The 27,450-nt window shown below is 49.5% G+C and overlaps 1 protein-coding gene across 27 annotated transcripts in view; it reads left to right on the forward strand.

Moving 5' to 3' along the window:
* Window positions 1-27,450, forward strand: part of EPB41 (erythrocyte membrane protein band 4.1) — a 94,602-nt gene that overhangs the window by 2,214 nt on the left and 64,938 nt on the right. For 12 of the 27 annotated variants that reach the window (XM_069035832.1, XM_069035809.1, XM_069035806.1 and 9 more), the window contains exon 1: window positions 6,556-6,877. The exons of 2 other annotated variants lie outside the window; for them this stretch is intronic. The gene's annotated coding sequence lies outside the window, so the exon portion shown is untranslated. Of the gene's footprint in view, window positions 1-6,555; window positions 6,878-16,875; window positions 17,023-27,450 lie in introns of those variants that run through there. 13 more of the 27 variants (XM_069035825.1, XM_069035814.1, XM_069035817.1 and 10 more) reach the window with 6 other exon arrangements.

Below are 27,450 nucleotides of genomic sequence, written 5' to 3' on the forward strand. Positions count from 1 at the left end.
TGCCTGTGGTGGTGCAGCTGCACCATGCCTGTCTCTGAGGAGGAGGCAGCTAAAACTTGTGGAGCCATTTGCATCCCACCAGGAGTACAGTTCCTCTCCCAGTTCCGGGGCCTGTGTAGACGTGGGTCTCCTCCAGCTCAGTGTGCTGGCAGCCCTTCAGTTTCTCTCACTAAGTGGGGCACACGCTGCTTCTGCCTGTGGTGATGGTGACGGCGAGTCAGCAGCAGCAAAAAGTTGATCTGTGCATCAGACTGCTTCCCATGGTGGTGCTCAACATGTTCTGTGGATGTAGGGCTCCCCTGTCCCTTCACTTTGCTTTTCCTGGCACTTAGGAGAAACTTCAGGCCTTTCCAAGAGGGCTTGAAACCTGCTGAGGAAAGAAATTGCCTTCTCATCTGCAGCGGTACTGCTGGGATGAGGCTCCCTCTTCCTGACGCGCAGCCTGGCAGCTGGTGGAATTGCCTACAGCCGCATCGCTCCGCACCGCGCGTCCCCCCAGGCTGGTACGGTCCTTTCGGAGCCAATGGTGGGGAGAGGATCTCTCGGCGGGAGGGCAAAACATCAGCTGTTCTCCGAGCAGGGCACTCTGAAGTTATGTCACTGATTTAATATATAGCAAGGTTTTTCTGAGCTCCCTCCCCAGCTATTGCCCGGGGGGCAAGGCAGGCTGCAGGTGGTCCCTGTCCCTGAGGGCAGGAATTGTCCTGTCTCTGCTCAGCAGTGTTTCACCTTTGTGTTCACAGCTGCAGGAAGAGGCTCGCGGCCGTGATGGCTGGAAGATTCGGGTTATAATTGGCTTTTGGCCACGCTGGATGCTGCGGTTGGAGGTGTGATTTGGGAAGGGGGCGGACTTACCCACCATTAGCCCGGAGGTGAGCTGCCCAGGAAGGAGGGGGATGTCTCGGTTGTCCTTTTTATGAGTTTTGCTTCATGCAGTGATTTGTGTGAGCTCTGACTTGGGATTCACCAGGAGGGGCTGTAGTTGGTTGTCCCTATTTAGCCTGGGACCAGCACTCAGGGGATGAGCAGTCTCACACAGCGGTTATCCCAATGAGGCCATGATGGTTCGGATCTCTCATGCCGTGACATTGTGACTTTGTCATGCCATCCCCTTCTGAGCTGGTGGGGACAGCCAGGGTGGGCTGGCTGGGGCTCTGGGGTCTGGCCGAAGCAGCCACTCCGACTGCCCACCTCTCCCCGCTAGAGGCTGCTGATGACCAGAGCATTTTCCGTCCCTGCTCTGAGAAAGCAGCGGGGTCTGGAATTTGCAGGGCTGAACATCCCGGCTTGAGCTTTTCCTGCTGATTCACCCTGTAGACAGCAGTGTGCTTTCCTTGGCAGTGGCCGGGTTCAGAGGGCACGTCTGCTCCCCTGCCAGGCCCACAATAGATCTCCCCATTTCATTAAGTCTTAATTAGGTAAATGCACCGGGACCATGTGCGAGGCCATTGCCAGGGGACATGGATGATGCGGGGAGCCGGGTACCATGGATGCCGGCTACCATCCTGCCTGCCTCAGGGGTTTTTCCAGCTGGGTGCTGAATGTGGAATGAGTCCAGGCTCTCCTATTGTTTTCCCAGAGGATGTGAGCACAGGGACAAGCGCTTCAGCCCTCCGGCGTGGCCCAACTGGCAGAAAAGCCAAGGATTAGTTAAACCATGGAAGGGATCCTACACCGCTGGGCACAGCCGTGGTAAAGGGGCTGGAAAACCAGGACCCTGGGAAGATGATTAATCACATAACAATGAGGTGTAAAATGAAAGGCAGTGGCTGCTGCAGTGGAAGTGCCTGGGAAGGAGTTTGTGGTGTTGCACAAGCCCCGCTGCCTTTGCTGGGTACAGGCAGTGCCGGGTGGGCAGTGTGGTGCCAGCTGGCTCTGGCACCAGGCACGGCTTCCCCGACAATGGCAGAGCAGTGCTTTACATAATCTGGGTCTTGCCAAACAAGCTTGAAGGTTGGGAAAATCCTCCTGCTATTGTTCATGCTCAAAGTTTGCTGAATTTCCTGGTTTGATCTGTGGGGCTGGATTTTGTTTTGGGACTGCAGTGGGGGAAAATGCACTTTGCACAGAGGGAAGAAAAGGGTGTTTGTGGCGTTTAATCCACTCTCTGTAGATGAAACTGTTTTTGTGGTTCACAAGAGGTTCTGAGCAGCTGCTCACAGCTTTGTAGGACTGCAGGACTCTCCGTCTATCCAATTAGTACGGTTTGTGTCTAGTCCCCTCCTGATGCCCCCTGAGAAAATCCTGGACTACCAGATGAGGATGGGGCGCCATGGGCAAGGCTCACACAACCACCATCTGGGCTCCAGGCTTGGAGTCTGTGTCGGGACACAAATGCCATGCCGGAACAGCTTTGTGCTGTCTGAACCCCCTCAAGTCAGACCCTGAGGCTCTGGGAAGGCTCCAAAGCTGCCGCTCGTTGGCAGATTTTAGGAGAAGAGGCTTGATGGGAACTTGAGGTGTCTTGTTGTGCTGTGTCTCCCGGCTGGTGGTGACTTCCTGGTGATTTGGGGCAGCTGGGAACCCCTTTGGGAGGATGCTGAGGCTGTGGCATCTCATCCCAGCCTGAGTAAGGCCATAGGCTCGACCTTGACGTGTTTACTGGTCCCTGAGAAGTGTTTTGGGGCATGGGGCCTGCCCTTGCTCCTCCATTTGCTCACCCCAAAGACCTTTGCTGACACAAATAAAGCCCCTGTGTGCTATTCAGTTAAATGAACAAATCCTGTTAAAATGTTCTTTGCTCCTGTTTGTGGATAGATGACTGAGAAACCTGACTTTTCCTGCCATTCCTGGGAAAGGAAGGTTTCATAACAAGAAATGAGGTGAAGTTCTTGCTGATCCACTTAATGTGAGGCAAGTTTTCGAGCCCTGGAAAGCAGCAGAGGAGGAGGAACCCCAGCCTGACGGCATGAACACATCCTCTTGTTAGAGGCAGCTTTGAGCGCCTTTCATGTAGGTAATTACATCTGGCCACAGTTGACCAGAGCTGGATTTAAGGAGGGGATGTGAGGCTTGGCATGTGCTGGGAGCCTTTGGAGTTGACTGCAGTGGCATTACAACAATCTGGTAGGTGTTGCTAACAAGGCAGTGCAGGGCAGCTATGGGGAGGCTCTGAGCTGCCTTAGGGCCTGGAGAACTTGACCTCAGCTTTGTGGGGGGGAGTGGGGTGGACTGATGCCTCGAAGCAGCACCAGGGTGTTAAGGCAGCTGTGTATCATGCTGTATGTGACTTCCGTGACCTTATCCCTCTGATTGCCACGGTGCTTTAGGTGCACGCTGGATAGTACCAGCCATCCAAGGGCTTGTATTTCTACATCCACTCTCCAAAACCCCTTGGAGATGGGGTAAGCTGTTTGTGGGCACTTCAGAACGTGAGGGGAGCTCTTCATCTGTGCTGAAGGTATGTACTGGACAGGACAGCACGAGTTGCCTCCCTGCCCCCGAGTGAACTCAAATGCTGAGTGTGGGAGCGAGGGAGGGCAGATGTTAGCCCGGCACAGAGCCACGTTGAGCTGTAACGTGACTTCGTGCGTCTGTGTTGATGTTGTGCTGGAGGTGCCGTGTCTGACGTGGAGGTGAACCTCTCCCGTATGGCCGGGATTGGCCTCGGCCAATCCGGGGCTGCTCAGAGGCTCACAGGCTGGCAGATGGGGTCAGCACTGCTTGAGGATTTCCTCGGGTGCAGAGTGGAGGCTTTTAATAGCAAACGCAGTCATCTGCATCATGGCATGGCCTGAAACTTGGCCCTAAGGATCCACTGGCAGCTGAGCACTGGCTGAACAAGATGTCCGTGCCCGTTGAAATTTTTTTCCGTGGTTTTGAGTAAAAATTAAATAAGACTTAAACCTATTGCTGGTGGGTTTGAGGTGCAGCTCCTCCCTGGGAGGTAGCCTGGAGAAACCCTGCCTTTCTTGGGAAGGTTATGTGGCCCCATCCCAGTGTGCTGTGCTGACAGATCCCGTGCCTCAGCTGGGTGCCAAGACTTCAGCCTTCTAGGAAAGGCAGCAGGAGCAGGTGAGGGTTTTCTTCTGCCATCCCATGGGCGCCTGGTGCTGTGCAAGCAGCGCCCGATGGCTCACATTGTGGTTGCAGCTTGCTCCATCCGAGCTGCCTTTGAGTGGAAACATACAAGATATCCAAGTGCAGAATTGATCTGTGCTGCTGACCTGGCTTGTTTCTGGTGCTGCTGCTTTTTCTTCTGCTGTAGCAGGAGGTGAGTGTGGTTTCGGCAGCTGCCTGACTCTGGAAGTTTGCATCCTGCCTTTCCCTACAAATTGTCTTCATCCTGTTCAGCTTCCTGGCCCCTGTCCTGGTCAATACGAGGCTGTTATCAGAGCTCAGCAAGCCATGATGATCACATCCAAGTGCTGGACCTCAAACCACCTGGCAGTGCTGGGCTGGATGAAGAAGCTCATTTGCATGGGGTGGTTAATTCTCTGTATACTTTAATCTCTGTGACCATCTGTGTTCTTTCCCAGGCTGGGGAGATGGGAGCTCTTGGGATTTTCCCAGGAGGTGAACATGGAGAGGATTGCTTATTCTGTGTATCCTGAAAACTGCCCCAGGTCAGAGCAGGACAGCTTCATTAGCTCTGGGAACAGTTGTTCCTGCATCTTTGGGCAAGGAGGCATCGACATGTCAGCTCTATCCTGGAGGCTCTATCTGGGGGCAAAGGCTAAAAATGGAAACCTCTGCAAATGCTGTCCAGCATCCAGTCCCAAACATGGAGGGTCTGTGACCAGCTTGGCAGGGACCCTAGAGGGCTGAGGTCCCAGGTAAGGCTGTGTTGGTCTGAGGAGAGATAGCACACTGAAGCACCTCCTGGCCATCCCAAAAAAACTGCCCAGGATGTGGCAGCCTCTGGGGTGTGACTGCCCCACCAGCAGCCACTGCTCTCTCTGTCCTGGTGAACTGCTTGATTTGAGCCTCAGAAGCTGCTTCGTAGACTGGGGTGCTCACACACAGCACCAAAAGCAGGGGACCAGTGCCTGCACTAGCATCTCCAGACCTGTGCAGACTGCTACTGGCAGAGAAGCTTTTTCTGCAAGCAACACCTGAATTCTTCCTCATTTTGGGTTCTCACATTTGGAGCCTGAGGCTCTGCAGACCATTCAGAGCCCCAGCCAGGATCCCACTCACCATGGGCAGAGGTGACATTGGCTGCGGGCGCTTTTGAGGAATGCCTGTCCCGTGGGGCAGCATGGTCCTGCTGAGGCTGCTGCTGGCATTCAAACCCAGAGGGAACGATTCCTGCCCTGTAATTAAGCTCTTCTGCTCCTGTTCACCATGCTAATGAGCTGTCTCATGGATGTGCTCCTCACAGCTGTTCTGGATCCTCTGTGTGGCTCTGAAGCTGGAGGTGACTTTCCAAGAGAGCCACTTGCAAAGGGCAAGATCTCCATCCCTGTCACATTGGGTTGAGGCATGTGGACTGGGAACCTTTGACTGTGAAGGCTTTTCCCTGACTGCACCCTGCGTGCTGTGAATTCTTCTGCCAAGGTACACCCTAGCTCCTTGGTGAGGAGAGCCTTTCCTGCTGTTCATGCTGGCAGGGCTGGACAAGATGGAAATGTTTTCCCAGCCTTCAGCTGCGGAACTGAGGCTGCCTCTAGAAAGGAGAGCTGCTCTCGACCTGCATCCAGGCTGGATAATAACACTTAAAAAACAAATGGTGCTCCAGCTCCTCTCCTGGTTCGGCAGTCTGGGTTTTCAGTCTTGATGGAGATGATGGCACTGGGACTGTTGGCATAATGGTACATCCCAAAGGATGGGTATGGGCTTGTGCCCATCTCTCCATCTGGTCTAGTGGAAGGTGTCCCTGCCCGTGGCAGTGGGTTGGAACGGGATGAGCTTTAGGGTCCCTTCCAACACAAACCATTCCATGATTCTGTGATTCTCTGGCATGGCAGGGTGACTGTTGAGTGGCATCATGCCAGACTTGTGCCATGAGTGCTCGACTGTGTGCTTGTGTGAGGCAGGTCCCTGTACCCTCAGTGGGGCTGTTGTATGGGTTGAGGATCTGGCTGAATTTCGGCCCACCGGAGCACACAGCCAGCCTTGCTGTGGCTGGGAGCACCGTTGCTCTCTTGAATCTCTTCATTTAGTTAATGATCCTTTTGTTGAGAGGATTAGGGTTTAGAGGCCTCTGGCAGAGTGTTAATTAAATTAAGGCTCTTGGTGTTTTGTGGAGTTTTTGAAGCCCACTAGAGGGCTCAGTTGGAGCCCTGTGGAGTCGGGACTGACGGCGCTGGGCCGTGTCCAGGCCTCCAGAAGTTTGCATGAGAAGTTATATAAGTCCGGAGGAGCTGGACGGGCGCAGAAGTGCACGGGGCCATCCGGTCCAGCCTCCGCGGAGCTCACTGCTCCTCCAGCCCGGTTGTGCCCGGAGCTCGGCATTGCCTGGCCCGTGCCCTGGGGCTGGCTCCGGAGGCTGTACTCAGTGGAGGCTGTACTCAGTGGAGGCTGTACTCAGTGGAGGCTGTACTCAGTGGAGGCTGGCAGGCATCGGGTGCCTGCGTCACTGCTCGCTGTGTTATCAGCGTTAGGTAATGCCGGGTTGATGTTTTCGATTTTTTTTTCCCTTCCCCACTTGGTGTTTACATTTCTAAGAAGTGGCTGACCGTGAACATCCGGTTCCACCTTCACTTCTGGGAAGAGTCAGATACTGAAGTTTTCTCTGCTGCCTTGCTCATGTGGGTACAAGTGTGAGCACTTGGCTTTATGGCTCAAGGGGTTTTCTTGGTGGGTGCATGGGTTTTTCATGTTTTGCTGGAGCTGCTTATTAACCAGTGTCTCTTCTCCTTTCTCTTCTATCCATTGCCCCACGATGGATTTTGGTGCCTCGCCTGCGTGGTTGGCCCGGCTGTCTCATCTCTGGGTAAGTACCTGCTTTGTTAGATCAGTGGGAGAAGTGGTTGAAACGAGTTGCTTCGACTTAATGATCTGACCTATTTAAATAATAAACTGACCTGTTTATTCTGTCTTAAACTCTGAATTATTGGTTGTTGTCAAACAGCATGATTTATTATCTGTGTGTGTGTGAAGATTTTGGATATTGAAAAGCACTTAGCTGGAAATGGCTATATTTTATAATATGAAGGAGCCCCCAGCAGTAGTTTTTCCTACCAGCCTGGGCTGTGGAGCACTGACCTGGGGATAAAAACACACTAAGTGCCAGGAAGTGAGCAAATGGGAGGGAAAATGTTTTTGGGAATGGAAAGCAATGCTTCCTGTTCTTCTCAGGATGTCTCCTGACATCTGTTGGTGGCAAGTCAGTGCTGTGGTTGTGAAAGGGGCTCTCTGATGGCACTGGACCACCTTGCCCTTTGCAAGCCATGGATGTCTGGGGCTTTGCAGGGCAGGGAGAGGAGGCTGAGGCTCTTCTGGCAGGAGAGGAGGGGAAATGCATGTCAAGCTTGGAGAAGAGCATCAGGCACTGATGTTTTTAGTTTGTGTTCATGGAGAGCCTGCTTTGCATGGGGGAAAAATTGCCCTGGTGGGGTGGATTCTTACGGTTTCCCTGCAGAGGTTTGGTGCCTCCCCTGAACTTGACTGTGAGGTGGTGTTTGTATATTCAAGCCTCTGAGGACAAGGTGTGTGTGCTCAGGGTGGAGGGAAGGAAGGGATCTGCTTGGTGAAGCTGTTTCTCTGGATGCAGTGGTGCCTTTGCATTGAGGTTGTGATCTCTGGAAACTTCAGTAATTTTAAATTTACTTTTTTTCTTTTTTAAAATTCAAACTGTCCTCCCACTAAGCTTTCCCCTCTACTGTCCATCACTCCTCTTCCTCAATAACATCCTCTCCTCTTCCAGTAAGAGCACATTTACAGCAGTTCTGCTCTGTGCCTGAGCATTCCATTTGCTGCCAGTTATTGATGAAAGACTTGAAGGGAAAGCAGAGGAAGGTGCTGGGAACAGATTGCTTTATTCTTAAACTCGACATCATTATACAATGCCTCATGGCGGGGCAGGAGAGATTAATCAAATCCAAGCACAAACCTGTTGTTCTTACTCAGGAGTGAGATGAGCAGCTGCCTCCTGATCTAAATGAGTTTTGCTACCAAATCTCTACAAGCAGGATTGTTAATTAACTAGAAAACCTGCCTTGGTCAGAGGTGCTGAGCTCCAACTCCACCAAACACCCGGCAGTCATTCAAATGCAGAATAAAACTCCCTCCACGTGAAAGGTACAGCTGGAAGCTGCTGTGAGTTTGGATGTGGAGCAAGATACAAGTGCTCACTCGTGTGATGGTTGGAATGGGTTAGTGAGAGGCAAAGCTGTACCAGCACAGCAGCTGCAGCTGTGCCAGGATAGCCTGGAACAGGTCTTTGGCCAGAGAGTCTTCCTGCTTAGTGCTTGAGCAGACCCTCAGGACAGTCACCCATCTGACTATCTCTGTGTGACAAGTCTCTGGTCAAGGGCAACTTTCTCCCTTGGGAAATGCTGATAACATGGACAGTCCCTGGTTTCCTCTCCCCAGAGCAGTCTCTGTGTTATTTTACCTGTTTTCTTGCATGTATCGCACAGAGGGGAGAGAACTGCGCTTTGGTGGTCCTGCTTGTTACAGGCTTTGGAGGTTTTGATCCTGATATGAGATGAAATTTGCTGCTTGCTGAATACTTGGTGTCAATCTTTGTCAGCAAACAAGAAAGCCAAGTGGTACCTTGTTAGGGATGGCAAAGATAAAGGGGGTGTGGTACAGCTTCACTGGCTCAGGGACAGCCCTGACCCTCACCCAGCAGAGAAAACAGCAGGCTCAGATTGCCTCTCCATCTTTAAGCCTGGCTTATCTCATAGGTAAACATAAAATGCATAGGAGTTTTAGTAAGATAATCTCCTCTCCTGACCTGGTAAGTGTTGGGCATCAGTCCTGAAAGTAACACACCAGCAGCTTCTGTGGAGGGAAGCCGAGAGTAGCTGCAGGGCAGAAGCCATGAAGGAAAATGCTGAAAATGTAAGAGGAGTCTCTGGTGGGGGTTTTGCTCTTGACCTTCGAGCTGAGATTCACATATGTTGCCATTATTTAAAGCCTGTCAAGAAATCCAAGGTGAGGTCATGGCTGAAAAATTGTTCAGAGCTGTGTCTGTGGTGGTAGGTGCAGGGTGTCTGTTCACGGGCTGCCTTTGGGCTCTGTCTTTCTGTATGGTGGCACTGGTGCTGCTGGAAGCCACGTGCTGTCATCTTTATCTATACATGTTGTTTCTTTCTATCCCAGATTTCATGGGTGACCTGGAGAAGGGCACTGCTTTGCGGAGCCCTTGGACAGCTTGTTGTGTTGTGAATTTGGGTCTCCCCTTAGTTTTTGTTTACACATAGCCCAAAGAGGAAGAACAAATGAAGTTTCTAGCACCTTACGGTGAGATGTTCTTCTTCATCCTCTTCTGTTGGTTGACAGTGGCTGAACATAAGCCCAGGTGGGCAGGAAGGCAAGTAATACATGGCCTGTACCAGCACTAGTGTGGCCAGCAGGACCAGGGCAGTCTCCCTGTAGTGGGCACTGGTGAGGCCAAACCTTGAATCCTGGGGTCAGTTTTGGGCCCCTCACAACAAGAAGGTCATGGAGGGGCTGGAGTGTATCCAGGGAAGGGAACGGAGCTGGGGAAGGGTCTGGAGCACCAGGAGCGGCTTAGGGAGCTGGGAAAGGGGCTCAGCCTGAAGAGAAGGAGTCTTGGGGAGGACCTTTTGTCTCTCCACAACTCCCTGACAGGAGGGGCAGCCAGGGGAGGATCGGTCAGGGAACAAGGGACAGGAGAAGAGGAAATGGCCTCAATCTGTGCCAGGGGAGGTTTAAGTTGGGTATTAGGGAAACACTTCTTGCAGGCTGCCCAGGACAGTGATGGAGTCCCTGTCCCTGGAGGGGTTTAAAATCCTTCTAGATGTGGCACTTAGGGGCATGGGTTAGTGGTGGGCTTGACATTGTCGAGTTAATGGTTGGACTCTTTGATCTTGGAGGGCTTTTCCGACCTAAATGACTCCATGATTCTATGGAAATGTGGCAGCAGGGTATCTCTTTCACTTGTCCCACCCCCTCAGAGGGGAGTATCACTCCGATGTGGTGTCAAGTTCTAGGGCCGGCTTAGCTCAGTGTTTTCACTTTGTTGCTTTGTAAAGCAGTGAAGCAGTTCTCATTGTGGCTTTCAGAATAGCAGTGCTGCCCTCTGAATTACCATCTAATTAAATGAAAGCAAAAACTCCAAAGCAAGTGAGCTTTCTGTTGCATAAGAAAAGCTGTTTTAGTTGACCTAAAAACCGACATTGAAAACCAGCCTAAACAGAGATGCTTTCCCTCCCAGCTCCGTGGGCCGTGCAGAGCAGTTGCTACTGTTCTTGGAGAGCCATTCATGCTGTGGCAGCTGTGAGCCCACTTCAAAACAGTTACTCCTTTGAGACTTGCTTCCCTTTTGCTTGATGGTTGGAGAAACCCTGCTGTGGAGACAAATAATTAGAAATAAAAGATGGCAGCTTAATGATTATTAGCTTTTCTGACGCAGCCTGCAGTGAGTGCAGGGTGAGACTGGCGTCTCCAAGCTGCTGCTGCATCTCCTGCTCCAAAGATTTACTGTGTGCACTGTTACTGTGCAGCCTCAGTGGACCTGCAGAACGCCCTGAAAAGACAGAGTTGTTATTTATTTTAGTTACAAACCTTTTCAGACTCTTGGCAATTAACTGTGACAATGGCACTATGCTTCCTGCCCTCGCCTCCCTGTCTCTCCATCCATGCCCACAGCTTTCCTTGACAACTTCTTATCCCCCTCGCCCTCCTCCATTACTTGGATTCTGTCTATAAATATGAACCACTTTGGGTTTTCTTAATAAAATAAGCATGGAAGGTTACTACCTTAAAACCCCTCAAAATGCCTTATTTTGAGCTCCGGAAAAACTGACAGCAGTGGGATGCTATCCTCTGGGATTCTGTCTTATTGATATTAATCTTTTTGAAGCTGGTATCCATGACTGCCCATTTCAGAGGTTAATATACTGCATTTCAAGCAAGCTGAGATCTTTTTAATTTGTGATATGGAAATGCGCACCAATTAATCATTGTGCACCTGCAGAAATGCCTCGGGGCAGACTTTGGCTGTGCTCTATCAGGTTCTGGGAACATCCATAGGCAGGACTCAGAGTGACGAGTCTGATCCAGTTTAGTAGCTCAAGACAAACCCTGTGAGGTCCAAGGATGTGTCAGGCAGGGGAGGCAGCGCTGGACAAGGTGGTGCAGAGCTTCGGCTCTTTTTTTGTGGAAAAAAAATAATGGTTAGAAGTTGTATTTGTTCTCCATTGGCAAAATTTTAATTAAATAAATGTTGGGTTTTGCCAGGTGTCCCTCACTGAGGCACAGGTCTAGCCCTTGATCACCAGTTGCTGTCTGTTGACTAGTGCTGGGTTCGTGGCTTGTGTGAATTTGCTGCTTGGCCTTTGGATTACGTGGGATGTGTTAGTGCAGACCCGAATGCTCTCTACCAAGTATCTGCCTCAAACTTACAGCCAGGTACTCACTAGTCCTAAATAAACCCTGATCTTGAAACTGTCCTTCCCCAAACCAAAGAGCTCTGAGCATTTTGAAGCCAAGGGATGCTCTTTGCCCAACAAGAGTGTAACAGTATGGAGTCAAATCTCCTTCACTGAATTGGTGCCTTTCTGGGGAGAAGCTGCAGTTCAAAACACACCTACCTGGTGTTATTTACAGAAGCCAGAGCCTCTCTTGGTTGCAGTTTGACTCCTCATCCATGCAAGGAGTAAATCAGCCCCTGACATCTTTTGTTTGTAGTGCGGCTTGGCTGCCTCCCTGCTGAAGCTCTGGTCTCTTGGTGGCACTCACTGTTATTTTTGGGTGCATTTCAAGAAAGACTGCATAGCTGAGCTTGTCCCCCGCTGAAGGGACAGCTGCCTCCCTGGCCAGGCTGGCTGGTCCTGCTTGGTTTAGGAGGCTGACGCAAGGGCTTGAACTTCTTCCTGCTGCCCAAACATAGGGGTTTCCAGCAGCATTCCTTAAAGAGGGGTAGGGAGTCAAGTGCTGTCTGTGAACACACTCCTCTGGTTTTAGTCATGTCACCTTTTACTGAGACTGCCAGAGAATGAAATCCTGGTATATGCTTGGAAGGAAGGTGAGGTCTCGAGGTGGTGGAGATGGGTGTGCTGTGGGACAGTCTGAGGCTCCTATGATGGTTCTTTCCATGGTTCAGTCAGTTTCTTGGGTTGTTTCTGGAGCTCAGGCTCATGCCACACTGACTGCCTTTTCCTGAGCCTGCACTGCCTGTATTCACAGCATCACCTATAATCTATTCTCCAGGCTTTATTAAGCTCTTTCTAGATCCTTTCACTGCAGCCACTCGTATGTTCAATACTTCCTACTCGTACTTGAGAGGAAAAGTATTTTTCTGCCAATATAGAAACATTTGCTGTATGAACACTCGATCCTGCAGGCTGCAGCTGACCTTCTCTAATCTTTAATGGTGTATCTTGGCAGAAATGTGCTTTATGCACTGACTCTAAGCCCTAAGTCTAAACAAAGCTGACTCTCCAGGAGCTGTTCTTCCCTGCACTGGCACACAGCCTGGAGAGAACTGAAGCTTCTCTTCTGTTTTATTCCTCTTTCTTCTTGGAGCTTGTCTGCTGTGCTGCGAGACACTGACTCAAATGAACATCAGCTTCATACAAATCAATGAAAGCCATGACAGGAGCTTTTTGTATCAATTAACCAGATTGCAGGTGGGATGGGAATTCCTGGGTGTACAGACTTAGTTCCCAGCCACCCCCTCTGCTTTCCCCATCTGCCCAAAAGGGATCCATATGAGCCAGCCCAGTACCAAAAAGATTTAATGGCTCAAAAATGGGATTCTTCTGCCCATGGGAAAGAATATGCGGTTTTAGTTTAGCAACAGCAGCCTTTAAAGGCTACAAATTACAGTCAACAAAAGAAAACTCTCCAGAACAAAACCACACAGAAAAGGATGGGAGAAGCAGTTTGGATTTAGCAAAATTGGAGGTGAACTGCCCTGATGCCAAGTGTGATTCCAATACCTAAATCACTCGGTCTCTTTAGCTATGGAGAGTGCTCCTTGGCCCTTTAATAACTATCTCAGCGATGAATGTTGATTTTGGAGAGTGTTATGATGGGCTGGACTACATTTAATCTTTGGTTAAATACATGATACAGAGCCAGGTGAGTGTAGATATTCCAGGTTGCCTTCACTGTGCACACGAGTTGTAGCAAAGCAGTGCAAAGTGTTCTAGACCTTAGTGAAAATTCCTTGAGTTTGCGGTTCAGCCTGTCAGAGGCTTTTTCAGCAGTTAATTCTGTGCTGGAGAGAGAGGTGGGCCGGGAAGAAATGCAGCATTAGCTGAAGGTTCCTTTCCTTCTAGGTGAATAATTAACCTGCAATATCTTAATTCTAGATCACCATTTTACAGGAACATAAAGCTTGAGAAGTTGAAGAGAGGTTTCCTTTCGTCCTCATTCTTGTCTTCTGCTCACGGCCAAATCAGCACTGCTGATGGTGACAGCAAAGCTGGAAGAGGAGCCAAGGGCAGAGGGCCAGGAACTGGCAAAACTGAGCCACCTGCTCTCCTCCCACCTTGTTTGCTCTTGTGAAATGGCTGCTGCTGCAGCACTTGTTTGCAAAGTGTGTGAACGAGGCACAGAAACGGAGTGTGCCTGTTGTGTGTTCACATATGTGTGCCTAATGCGGCTCATTTAGAGCAGGATAGATAAAGGATTCATCTGACCAGCTTAATTTCTTTGTTTTCCTAGAACTTGATGTAATCCTGAGTAGTTCTCTTCACCTTAAATCCTGCTTGGTTTGGGGGAGGGAGCACAGCACCAGTGTGATGCACAATTGCTTTGTTTAGATTGGGAATTCCTCACTGGAGGAGCTCCTCCTCGGGGCAAAGAGGAGAGCTCTGTGCCTTTTATTGTTGTGCCAGTAATGCTCTGGGCAGTGTTCCCCAGCACTGATGTAAACTGGGAGCCCTCTTTTACAAAAAATCGTACCAGGAGTGTGTCCTGTGGGGCCCATAGAGTGCTGGATCACCTTAAAAAGATCTGTTCTATGAAGAACTTGCTGGAGCTGGATTTAATCTGCTGTCTGGATGCTCCTAGGATGCTGCAGTGTGTCCTGCTGAGCTCCTTGCAAGTGCCTGCACATTACCCAGGCAGAGGGCAGGGTTTGGCATTGTTCTCCATGACCCAGTTGGTTTGCACTGACTGAATCCATCAGGATCTGAGTGCTCCCAGTGGCCTTTTACCTTGCAAGGAGCAACCTCTGCCTTAGCCACCCCAAACGCATGCCTAAAATGAATATAATTCCTGTCCTTATTCCTATATCCAGCAGGCAAATACCAAGAAATCCTGACTTATTAAAATAATTCTAAGTCTCTAGATGACTCCCATAAAGCGACTTAAACCAGCTGTAACTGGGAGAGTTCTTTAAATAGTTGCAATTGGGGCTTGGCACAGGGCAAACTGTTCTTATAGTGAAGAATTTAAGAAATTTCCATTACTTCCTATGGGATTTCAGAAGTCAGTTTGGGGCTGTGTAGGAAGGAAAAAGAAGCTAAGCCAGTGACTTCCAGAAGAAGTGTGGTGGTGATGGGTGTATTTCCATGTGCACAAGAGTGGTGGTTTTGGGTTTCTTTTTTTCCTTTTTTCCCCATATTTTCTGCTCCCTGTAAAAAACTGCTTTGGTGTAGGCTCAGATCCCCTTGCCCCAGAAGAACATTTTTCAGGCTCTCATGACACAGACCAAGTGCCTCTTTTCATATCTGATAACTCAACTTTTTAGTTTCTCTTCCTTTAGCTTTGGAGCCAATCAAGCTCTCAACCATTTGTTTAGGGTCTGAAGAGGTGACAGCATCCTTTGCCCTCGTGCACAGCACGTTGGCAGCTTGTACTAGTGCTCCCTGTGGATAAATGCTTCACCTGGGAATACAAAGTGCAGGAGCTGCTGCTCTCTGTTCTCAGCTGCTGGCAGATGGAGTTGGGGATCATCTGGTGATCTGAGCGCGGTGGATGATGCGCTGTGTGGTGTTAAATCACTGCTTTGATGCAAAGTTTTTGTTGCCCTAGTCTCTCCTCCATGTAATCTGCTGTGTGTGGTGTACGATGAAGCAGTGCGGGTTTGTTTGCTTGTTTTTCTTAGTTGCAAGAAGCTGTTGCCAACCAAAAATTGTGGTTTCTTTGCTCCATGGTTTTCTCCTCAAAGCCCTTTGGACTCGTATTTCTCTTCTGGCAGTGTTTTAAGCCCACCCATGGGTGAGCAGTAGCAAACGTAGCAGCTGTGGTGGGTCAGTACGGAACATCTGACGCTCCTCCATGCACTGCCTGGGCTATTAAAATGTGTTAAGTTATTGCACAGGGACTGAAGTCAGAGCTTCAGGGCATATTTCAAGGGGACTACCCGTCCCTAATGTAGGAGCAGTGACTTAGAGCCGCCAGACCTTTCCCAGCCTGTGTTTTTTTAATCAAATGTGCTCATCTGAGTCCAAGGAAACCACCACGTAGTCCAGATTTAAGGCAAAAATATCTGTCTTACCTCTCATTAAAGAGCTTTTTGCAAGTGGTCTCAATACTGAGACAAAGAGGAGCTGCCCCGTTCTTCTTGGCAGAGCTGTGTGTCATGGATGCATAAAGGAGAAAAGGTAAATAGGTGTGAGAAGCATGTTAATTTTTCTAAAAATCTGGGTATTTTCAGCTCCCATATAGCACAAATGCCCTCAGTGTGTGAGTGGCCCTTGCTAGGTAGGTACCAGTGCAGGCTCAACATGGTGATGGAGCCATCCAGGGTGTGCATCAGCCTTGGGTATTATCTGCTGATGAGGAGGCAGGGTGGTTGCTCTTAATCCAAGCAGAATAATGTGCCCGAGACCTTAATTCTCTTTGGGAGACAAACGGAGATACCTTGGTGCCAGGCGTTTTTTGGGATTGTGCAAATATTTGAGGGCGATTTGGTTTCTGAGATGAGCAGGCTGGCAGCAGCCTTGCTGGAGCCTTTGGAAGTACTCAAGAGGCACTCGGCAGCATGTTTTGCTCTGATGTACGTAGCACGGAGAGCTGGACAGCTCTGCTTGACAAAAGTAACTTGATTCTAATTTGGCTGTTAGGGAGAAAAACCCGGTCCATGCTGTAGGTGCGGGATTCCAGAGCAGGGGCAGAGCGAGCTCCTCGGGGGTTTCTTGTTGACCAAGCGGTCGCTACCTCAATTGTCGTTTTTTTTTGGCTTGCCACAGACTGAGGCAGTACCTGTCCGATTACGAAGAGCCTTATGCTTAAAAAATGAAGAATATAATAACAGCATAAAGAAAACCCCAACGCTCCCCTCCCCCCCGACCCCCGTTTCTTCATACACTCCTCCTTGCTTCTCCACCCCGGGTCTCCCTTCAGAGCTGGGCCACGACTTTCTCTGGGAGGCAGCGAACGGTATTTAAAATCTAGGTCACGGAGGGAGGGGGAGCGGCGCTGCCGCCCGCGGTACCGGCGGGCAGGACCCCTCCTGCCCCGTTCCTACCGGACCCGTGCGGCGCCAAATTATCGCCCCCCCGCCACCATCACCTTAGCGAGGAGGGGTGTGGTGGTGGCAGGAACAGGCGGTAGCCCCGTTATTTCAGCCTCTCGCTGCCGCGGTGTTTTTGTAGCGGGCTCAGGGCGGCCGCTCCGAGCGGTCCCTCCGGGCCGCCCGCGGGAGCGAAACGTGAGAGAACGGGATGGGGGGAGCCAGGAGGGGGCGCGCGCTCCCCCGCCCGCGCCGCCGGCCGCGGCTTCCCCGTAGCCAATAGCGAGGCGGCGCTGGCGCCCCGCCCCTCGCCCTCGGCCAATGAGAACTTACTACAGTGTTATGGGGGGAGGAGGCGGGGCCGGGGGGGGCAGAGCCGCGGGCGGGCGGCAGCGGGCGCGGAGCGGGGAGGAACGGAGGCAGAGCGACTGGCTGGGCACGGCACGGCCCGCCACGGCCCCGGGGTGCCGCACCGCAGCGGGGGCTCTGCGGGGCTCGGTGTGAGGCCGGCGGGCGCTGCGCGCGGGGGCGGCCGGGTAAGTGCGCGCGGGAGCGTGTGCGCGGCGCGGGGGAGCGCGCGCGGCCTTTGCGCGGCAGGTCCGTGTCCCGGTGTCCCTGTGTCCCGGTGTCCCTGTGTCCCTGTCCGCAAACGGCGGGCCGGTGCGTGCCCGCGGTCTCTGTGCGGGTGGGCACGTGTATGTGCGCGTGTGTGGTTGTGCACCGTGTGTGAGTGCGTGTGCTCATCTGCGCAAGGTGCGTCTGCACAGCGAGTGTGTGCAGTCAGTGTGCCTGTGCGTGTAAAGGGTGTGTGTGCGTGGGGTGTTGGAGTGTGCACGCGCGGTCTGCACAAGCACCCCGTGTGTGTGGTTTGTATCGGGGGTGTGGTGTGACTGCTGTGAGCTCTGTGCGTGTGAGCACTGCGTGTATACGCAGTGCGTGTGCGATCTGTGCGTGTGTGTGCACCATGTGTCTGTGCACACCAGGTGAGTGTGCGTGGTGTTTCTGTGTGCACCATGTATGTGTGTACACGCTCTGTGTGCAGCACGTCTGTGCTTGCACCGTGTGTGTGCACAGTGTATCTGTGGGTGCAGCGTGTGTTTGTGTGAATCCAGCGTGTCTGTGTGTGCTCAGTGTGTGCGCGCGTGGCTCATGTGCGAGCGCTCCGTGGGGCTGTGTGTGACATGGAGTTCTGGAAGTCAAAAGGCTGAGGCTCAGCCCGAGACAGATTCTGCAGGAGGCAAGAAATGGGGATAGCAGGATAGGGACACAGCTCAGGGGAGCTGGCACCCAGTGTTCGCTTTGCTGGGGCGGGGTTGCCCGGGCTGCCGTGGCCGAGCTGGGATCCCCAGCTCTGCCCGGAGTCCATTGTGCAGGAGGAAGAGGAGGAAGGAGATATGGCGGGGAAGGGCTGTCGGGGAAGCGCTTCGGGCTTCACAGACCGATGCCTGCTCACCCACCCATGGGACAAGTGTGGATGCTGTGGTCTGGCATCAGTCAGGCAAGGGCTCTTTCCTGTCTGTGCATCCTGCTTTCTCCTGAGTTCTAGCTCAAGAAAACACCTTAACCCACTGGGAAGCGATGCTCTTCAGCTAACTGGATCTTCCACCAAGGCATATTTTTATTTCCTATCTCCAGCAAGGCACCGTTTGTAATGAAAATTACTCCAGAGGGTCTGGAATGAGTTAAAATTCACCTCGACCACCTCTGAGTGCTGCAGCTGCAAGTGTCCCAAGTCCTTGCTTCCGTGTTTTCTGGGGAAAAGGAACTTGTTCACCCTTTGTGCACTGGTTTGGGGAAGCTGGTTTTGGACAGGGTCTGGCAGCTCTCCCCTCTATGACTGTGTAAATGGTTATTCAAGAATTGCATGTTTGGTGGTGAAGAGGAAATTTCTTAGAGATTGTCCAAATTCTGGGGTAGGTGCTATGCTGGTTCAGTTATAATTCTTTGTGTTAATTTAATTAAGATACTGGAGAAGCAAAGCAAAATTTGTCCCTTCCAAGCCAAACTATTCCATGAAAATCTTATTTCTGAACAGTACCACAAACTCCATTTTTGCCTTACCTTGCTCTTTCCATTTAGGATTTGAAGGCTTTTCAAAAATGCTGGATTTTGCTTGCCTTAGTTTGCTAGATCTGGAGGGATGGTCTTTGAATTAGTGATTCTTATTCACAGTTGAGATATGTAAAAATAATCCCTGTAAGGTCTCGTGGGGCAGAGAATATGCTGGGTCTGTATGAGGGACACGGAGGAGCTCTGCCCTGGCTGCTGCTGCTGTGGAGTGCAATTCCTTTCACAATTAGCTAACTCGTGTGTCACTGCCCCAGGAGCTGCTCCCTTCACTTCAAAGGTTGCTTTGTGGAGATCCAAAGTAGGTTGTTTTTCTGTTTTAATGGCTGGTCCAGCCATATTTTTAATGAATTGAAGGTTTTCCTGCAGCATTTTGGGGGTTGTTAAGGGTTGTGTGTCACGTGTCAGTGATGCTGATACCCTTGATATTTGTATTTTACATCATCTTGCATCTTCAGTTGCACTTCTGGGGCAATTTTGAGCATTGGGTGTGATTTAAAAGGCAGTGCGGTCCTTTGCATATCTCTGCTGTCATGGTCTTAATAAAGAAGGTGAGGATTTTCTAGGATTCCCATGGACGAACGTAATCTGCTGTGGAAGGTAAATATCAGGATAAATTTCCTTACCTTGAAAACTCAGAGCTATATGAAACAGAGAGAAGGATGATTTTTTTTTCCCTAATATAAACACATTCATTATTTCCTGTAACAATTTAGATTATGAGAACAGGAATTACCTGTGTTTTCACCTGATCTCACAATTGCAAGTTAAATAATCTTATCAGAAGCAAAGCATTTCATGGGAAAGCAGCAATCCTGAGGAGTGAGGACTCCTCTCAGCCTGTTTCCAAACATTGGATGTTCCTAAAGCCTAAAAATGCTTCGGGCAATATTACTCCAAACCTACAGCTCCTGGCTCCGGTATCTCCCTGTCAAGTGCCCATGTGCTCTGCATGAGCATCCACAGTGTTTGTCTTGACAGCATTTGATTTTCGGAAAGTGGTAAAGCACATCTCTCCTACCGCATCGTTTACTGGTTGTTGAGCAGGTATTTTAATGGATGGGACATAGGCTGGTGGGGATGCGGCTTAAAGAGCAGCTTACCTCTACAAATTCATTCATTAGAGATCAGAGTGTTACTGTGCTGGGGTACCTTGCAGGGATGTTGGGATGCTCCATGCGCTTTGATACATTGATAGGTAGATGATGCTGTGAATGTGGCACGTGCTGGAATAAAGTTGTGTGTACAGAAGGGTTGCTCTTGGAAGGCAGTGGCTCTGTACTAGGTTTTCACAGCAGTTATTTGGCATCTCAAAGGAATCTTAGATTTTGGGGTCAGTGGGTGAACCTCTGGCTCTTCATTCTTGGGGCGGTTCAGTGGAAGTGTTGGCTGAGTATCCACAGCATCTGACGAGGAGTTTGAGAATAAACACCTTTCCTTGTGTTCCCAAATGAGGGGTATGTGCTGAGAGCCTTTTCATTTGGGGGAACCGTGACAGTACGTGTGTCACTGCAGGGTGGGTTTTTCTTCAGCCCCTTACTGCCATATTTCACATATTTCTTGGAAAAAACCCTAGAAATTGGTGATGCTCAGAGATCTTGTGTCCATGATGGGTGGGAGAGATCTGGGCTCTCCCCAGGTATCCTGGCCAGGGATCCCTGCTCCTAGTGGGAGCTTCCCACCCCGCTGTGGATGGAGGCATGCGTGGGGCTGCAGTGGGGAGCTAGAGCTGGGCTGTACTGGTGTGCCACATTGGGTCAGTGTCTGGACCTGCTGGAGCTGCTTTTACATTCCTGGGAATAAGCTGTGATGAACCTAAGGGCTTTAATAGGAGAGTGTGAGGGTCCCTGCAGCAGCCCTGTGGATGCAAATAATTTCCTATCATAAACCTTATTTTGTACTTTTAAACTCCACTGCAGATCTATTGGCTTCCCTCTAACTTCTGTGCAACTTTCCTAGAGTGTTAAGGAATCACAGATACTCAGGGTGTTCAGGCTTGGAGCTGTGTTTGTTGCTGTCATGTGTTTCTCTGGGGAAGTTGAATATAAAGCTTTGCATCAGGAGTAGAAATTGCAGTCTGGGCCTGGGGATCTTTTGCAGTGATTATTCTGCTTTCTTGGTGCTTTTCTTTTGCTGTAATCTTGTGTAGATTAAGCAGGCAGTGATACGTAAAGATTTCCCTTTATGTGTCTTATCTACTACTGTTTTGATCAGTATTGTGGTTTCTTAAGTTGCAAAGAACTCTAGGATGTGGCATAGCAGGGATTTATCTTTGTCCATCGGATGGATTAGGTAGGAATGTTCATGGCTTGTACTTAATCCAGATTAATATTATTAGTTTCTTTACGTTCAGTTGGTTGTTTACGCTTGTTTTCTGTTTATGTGAATTTTTGCTTGTGTAATGCCACTCACATTGTGTATTAAAAGCCAATGCATTTAATTTGTCTGTGTAGATTGTGTAGATGGACTAAATCTTTCTTTCTCTTTTTCCTTTTTTTTTTTTTTAAAAAAAAATGAAGCAGTTCCACAGAGAGGGAAATTGTACGGGCTTGGGGGGTGTGTTCAAGCAATTGTACTCTTCCAGGGCCTGCTCCTCCGGACCCTGCTGCATTTCTGATCCGGGATTTTTAAACAAATTCCCATGCCAGCTTGCTTTAGCTGCTGTGCTCAGAGCAAACGTTGACAGCAGTGGTTTGTAATTTATAATTTATAAAGTCTCACAGCACTTGAACTCTGGTGCTTTTGGAGGGGACTGAGAATTTTGTATCTCCCTGATCTCAATGCAGAGCCTAAAAGATGTAGGAAGATGAGCAGCTCAGGGGAGTGTTTCTCCTTGCAGGCAGTGGGAGAGCTCCATGACCGCCTCGTTGCGTGGCCGTGGCCACGGTGTTGGGTGCTTCCCTCCCACACGTGTGTTTTTGGGGAGCAGCCCAGTCCATCTGCTGGTGAGAGTGACTGCCATGGGATGTCAGCCTGGCTTTCAGACAGGGTCACACCATGGAATGACCCTCCATGGCTGCCTTAGGAAACCTGGAGCCCAGACCTGTGGAGGATCCTTTGCTCTGTCAAAATCGAGTCCTTCTTACAGGGATTAGCTCAGCCTGAGATGTAACCACAGCAAAACACGCTGTGGCTGGAGCCTGGGGATGGGAGTACGCTTCGAAAGCAGTGGAAGAAAAATAGGGCTAGTTAGCTATTTCTATGAAAACCACAATTCCTTTGAACCCCCCAGTTACTGGTTGTAGGCTGATTATTCTGCTCCTTCCCCGCCCCATGGAATGTGTGTGTGTGAGAGAGATAATTGAAAGCTTTTAGTTAAATAAATAACTAAGCTGCTCATGTGGCTTTATAGTAGAATTGCAGAGCCAAACCCTTGGAGGTGGAAGATGGTGTGTGCTGCTGCTGGTCCCACAGCATCTCCTTGCCTTCCCATGCTGGCATGGCCTTGGAGCGTGATTCCATATGGACTTTTCACCCCTGAGGCCTGTGTATCACTGAATATGAGAGTGCGCAGGGTTTAAGTGGGGACAGTCCCATCCCATTGTGTCCAGGGCTTCAGGCTGTATTTATTCCCTGCTATTCAAACGCTGCTCCGAAGACAGGATTAATCCCCACCCAGATTCATCTGCGATGCCTGTGTGCAAATGAATCAAAAGCATGAGCTGGTCTTTGCAATTCACTCATGAGATGGTCTGGATGCTCCAAGATGGCTTGAAGGGTGGTTTGGTTTTATCCCTTTGACACAGAGCATGATGGAACGTTTTATGTTCCAGCCCCGGTTTCTGCCTCTGTGAGCTGCCTGCAGTGCCTCGAGCCAGGCACTTGGAAAATGAGAAACATGCAGCTGGTAACCATTCCTGGGGAGTTTTAGGAGTCATTTATCATTGGGCAGGGGCTGATTCCTGGAAGGATAAAAATCTTTAGGTCCAGCTTCAGCTGCCCTAGCCAGCAAATATTTTTCCTCCTGCAGCCCTGCCAGTTCCTGAACTGATGGCTAAGAGCACCCTATAACCAATGTCATAGAATCTCCTGAGTTGGAAGGGACCCACAAGTTGGATCATCAAGTGCAACTCATGACCCTGCACAGGATACCCCAAGAATCCCACCCTGTGCATCCTTGAGAGTGTTATCCAAACACTCCTGGAGCTCTGGCAGCCTTTGGGCTCTGACCATTCCTTTGGGATCCTGCTCAGTGCCTGCCCACCCTCTGGGGGAAGAAACTTCTGATGTCTCACCGAAATGTATATCCCTGATTTTACCCTCTTAACACGACAGCCAGAGGAGAGCAGGATGCCCTGGGCCTTTATGGGAAAATGCAAATTTTAGTAGGTGCAGAGGCAGCTCAGGGTGACATTTTTCAGACTGACAAAAAACTCCCTTAAATCCCCAAACAAAAACTGCTGGTCTGTCCTTTAAATACTGGATTCCGTGTGCACGTAGTGTTTTAGTCCTGTTTGCAAAGACAGACATCCTGACAGTGTCACCTTGACATGCACATCACACACAAGCCAGTGGGACCCTCCAGGGATGCAGCCTCTTGGAGAAGAGCAGTGGTGAGCTGTCATCCTCCTGGGACAAGGGAGTCCTCCTGTCCTTCATGTACATGAAAACTCAGCAGCTCATTTGGTCTGAAAAATCTTGAAACCCAGCATTAGGCCAAAGTTTTCTGACCTAAATACCTGTTTTACAACTCTTGGTTGGAAGTGATTGACGGGCAAGGTGAAAATTGTGTTTAAATTGTGGGGGTGGTTTTTGGTGTGAAGTCAAAAAAAGTCACCTAAGCAGCATCCCTCTTTCTCCTGCATTAGTGTGTGTGTAAGTGTGTAGAGGCAATAAAAAGGCCATTTATCATGTAAACATATCCTGACACAGGGAGAAGACTGAGGATGAGTTTCTACAGCTTGTCGGAGGAAGGGGTCACATTCCATGCAAGGGAACAGCATGTTTAGGACCCTTAGTAGCATGTATTACAATTTGAGCAGGGAGAAATGAGGTGGGATGAGTACCAGGCACTTCCTTGGTGCCCCTCCATCCCTCCTCCTGGGAAATACCAGCACTGCTCCCATGTCCCTCCGTTCCTCCTGGGATTGGTGCCGGTGGCTGATGCTGATATTGCTGCTTTTTTATCTCCAGCTGCCAACTTGAAAGTGAGTGTGTGTGGTGAGAAGCTTGTGAGAGTCTTGGTGAATAAGCACATGAAGTAGCAACATGATAAACTCAGTGTGGGCTGCCTGGTCCAGCTGCAGGAATAACTTTCATCTACGAAAAGCTGAAGGAAAGCTTTTGGGGCCTGGAGAGGAGTTCAAGTGCAGAGAAAATGCGAGTTTTCAGCTGTTTATATGTCCTTCTAGTCAAAAGGGTTTAAGGACTCCCACACTTTCTTGAAGAGGGGGAACAACAAGAAAGAGAAATTGTTTTGGGAGGGGAAGAATGTAGGGTACCTATATATTGTTTTTCTATGGATTTTCATGTGCATCCAGGACTCCCTGGGTGTTTAAACACGATGGAAAAGGGGTCTTGCAGACATGTGGGTTGGCTGACTTACACAGATGAGCTGGCTTCATTCTTCGGGGCTTTCTGAAAAATTTAATGTTGTAGGGGTGGCCCTGGAGAAGGGGGTTTATCTGCAGTGGGAGCAAGTGCATCAACTTGGGAAAGGTGTGCTGGCAGTAGTGGGGGAAAATGGCCACGTGCTGAATTCCTCTGATACTGCTTCCAGTGAGTGCCATAGTTTCTATGGACTTCTGGGGGGTTTGTGGTGTTGTTGTTGTTGCAGTTGTAGCTGCTGCTTCTGTTATTTCCGTCAGGTCTACCTAGATGCTGCCTTCAAAAAACACTTCCTTTATTTATGGGTGGCAGTATCAGTTTGTTTGCTCCCACCCGTCCCTGCTCCTTCCTTCGCTTCTCCAGGAAATGGTGGAATAAAGCTGGGGTTGGTTGATGAGGTCAGAGCAGCTGTTGTGCCCGTCCCAGTGCAGGACCTAATCCCTCTCTTCAGTGAGGTTTGGGGTGCTTCATCCCATTGATAATGAGAACCCAAGGGCATGTTAGTCTCAAAAAATGACCTTTTTTCCTCTGCTTACACACTGGAGCAAGTTTTTTTATTTTGTTTTGAAGCAAGATGCTTTGAGTAGCTGGTGTCTCCCATCCCCTCAGTTTTGGGGCACCAATGCAGAAAACATTCCTCTTCTTGGTTCAGGTGCTCTTGCTCCCACCTGCACCCACTGGATGCTGGTGGGGAAACCAGCAGTGGCACGGACAGTGTTAGTGGCTTCATGTTTTGCATCTGCTGCTCTTGGCTTATTTAAAAATGATGATTGACTCTTTCATCTACCCTGATGATGACAAATGGTGATATTCCTTTTGCAAAGATGTGGTTTATTAAAAAAGGAGTCCCCGTTGCATGATGAATCGAGAGGGAGAGCTCGGGGAAACTGAATCTATTAGTGTTACTTGCCTGCATGCCTCCGGAGGCAGGAATGGGAGTAGATAATGGACATGAGGGATGAATTCACAAAGCAGAGAGGCTTGCAATTATAGAGAAATTTGGTATTTCACTGTGATGCTTTTCTTGCAGGCTTATTTCTTTTTATAATTGAGCTGGGCTCTCCAGCATGAGCATTGCTTGATTATTGCATTGGTGGGTTTGATCTGCACAGTGCTAATCACAGCAAAGGCTGGTGATCTGGGAATGCAAATACATGATATTGTATACAGCATATGCAAATACAGTGGAATTAAACGTTTTTCTCATTTTTTTGAGGTAGATGCACAGCTGCATCTGTGCCAGTGATAGGGTTCCCTGCAGACACAGGTGAAGGAGAGGTGCCAGCGCCCTGTGCCCGCAGCCCCATCACGCACAGGTTCAGGAGGTTGGAAGGTGTGCATGGAGCTCATCGGTGTCTCGGCGAGGTGCTGGCCTGGTTACAGGGTTGGCTCTGTTTGCTGGGCTGATGCTGCTGGGGGAAGTGGTTGTATGTTAACCTTTTCTCATGATTTCTCAGCACAAACAGTTGTAAATCTCTCCTGTGGTAGGAGTAGATGCAAAAAGCTCTCAGCCCTGGTTTTGCTGTGCAGCGGTACCGCCTCCTGCCTGGCCTTTGAAAACACAAATGTAAGGAAACAAAGAACTTTGCCCTTTTGATGTATTAACTACAAAATCAGCTGAAAAATTGTTGATAGCTTGTGCTTGTTTTGGAAACAGTTTAGCCTCCTGAAACTTCTGGCTGTGGCAGAAAACCAAGGAGTGATGAGGTTTGATTAACTGTAACTTTCATAGCACTTCAGCTTTACCACTAGAAAAACACTATAGGATTGGTGAAAAACATTTGTTTTTTACTAAAGATGCTTGTTCTAATAAATTTTCTAGACTGGGGGTGGGGAGGGGGAGGAGAACATCAACTGGAGCTGCAGCTGTGCACCTCTGAAGCAGGAGGTTTGTGAGTGGGTGGTTCCTGTCTACCTCAGGTGTGTCTGCTTGTGTTTTTCCCCAATTCCCTTCAGCAGAAACACTCCCTGAGAAAATATTTTGAGACATTTCTTTGAAACAAAAAACAAGTGGAGAGAGGAAAAACACAAACCTCTCTGTTGTAAAGCATTGTCAGAGCTTTGCTATTAGAGCATGAGCGTTTGGGATTTAGGAAAACAGGGCAGACACGCAGGCAGCTGTACCCCACGACACTGAGCATCACCTCAACATCCCGATGTCAGCCAACCCAGCAGTTGCTCGGTTCCACATCTCCAGAAGAAACAGCGACTGGGGAACATGCAGTTTTTGTCTTGTTTTTCTGAGTTAATCTCCTTGCTTTGTTTTCCCACCCATGGACTGTGGTTTTGCCTAGTCACAGGGTGTTTCATGAGTGCAGTCAGTTCAGGTGCTGCAAGTCAGAGACATCTGGGGATGAGTCACTAGAGCTCAGGATGGGGCAAGTTTCTTGAAAACAAGAGAACAGGCTTTGCGAAAACTTAAAATTAAGGGTTGATTCCCAGACAGAAAAAGATCCAGACCTCTTGGTATTGGCAGTGATGAGTTTTTTGATGGTGCTTTGGGAAATAGGCTTGAAATTTGTTGCTGTGTTTAAAAAAAAAAGTGTCTTTGCTGCTCCAAGCAGTGAATTATATTTTTTAAAAATGCAGATTGGAAAAAAATGTAAATTGGGAAAAAATTCAGCTTGGAGAAGTGCAGATATTTGATTCTTAAGTTGATAATTTGTCACACGAGTAATTAGCCAGTGTGGTACCCATCACAGTCCCTTCTGGCTTTTGCAGTGATCATATCTGTGATCTGCATTTACTGCAGAGAAAAATGGATGTGGCACTTGCATTTTAGTTGGAGGACTGGCTTTTTTGGGCTGAATCACTGTAAATGGGGATGTGTGTGTTTCATTTGGAATCTGAGATCCACCCATCTGGTACTAATGAAGTGTTCAGTATAAGCCACCTGCAGCAGAAGCCTCTGCAGCCATTCCCGATTTCCTAATGGCGTGAGCATGTGTATGCTTGTGTCACCTTCTTATTTTAAACCATGCTGGAAGTTGGTTTTGCTGCTTAAAATGAACTTCTGTAAAGTAGCAGCTTGCTGGGTGACCACTAATTGATTTAATTGCTGCCCTTAATATGAAATATATTGTGGGTTATAGAAGCATGTTCTGCTGCTCCACAGTACTCGACTGATGCTCTCCCGGATGTGGGATGTGTTCCCTGTGTCCCCATGCAGGCATGTTCTTGGTGTGAGCAGTTCAAGCCACCATGGTGTTCCCTGCTCTGGTGCTACAAGATGGATTTTTATCAAAACCTTGTGTTTGGCAAGGTCTGGGAGCAGAAGTGAAGCACAGAGAAGAGTTGTTCACCTTTTTATTTTTCCTCTTGTGTTTAAAGGTCTAGCACTGATCTTCCCT

The sequence above is a fragment of the Aphelocoma coerulescens genome, chromosome 23 (genome assembly GCF_041296385.1).
Source record: "Aphelocoma coerulescens isolate FSJ_1873_10779 chromosome 23, UR_Acoe_1.0, whole genome shotgun sequence".
NCBI classification, from domain to species: domain Eukaryota; kingdom Metazoa; phylum Chordata; class Aves; order Passeriformes; family Corvidae; genus Aphelocoma; species Aphelocoma coerulescens.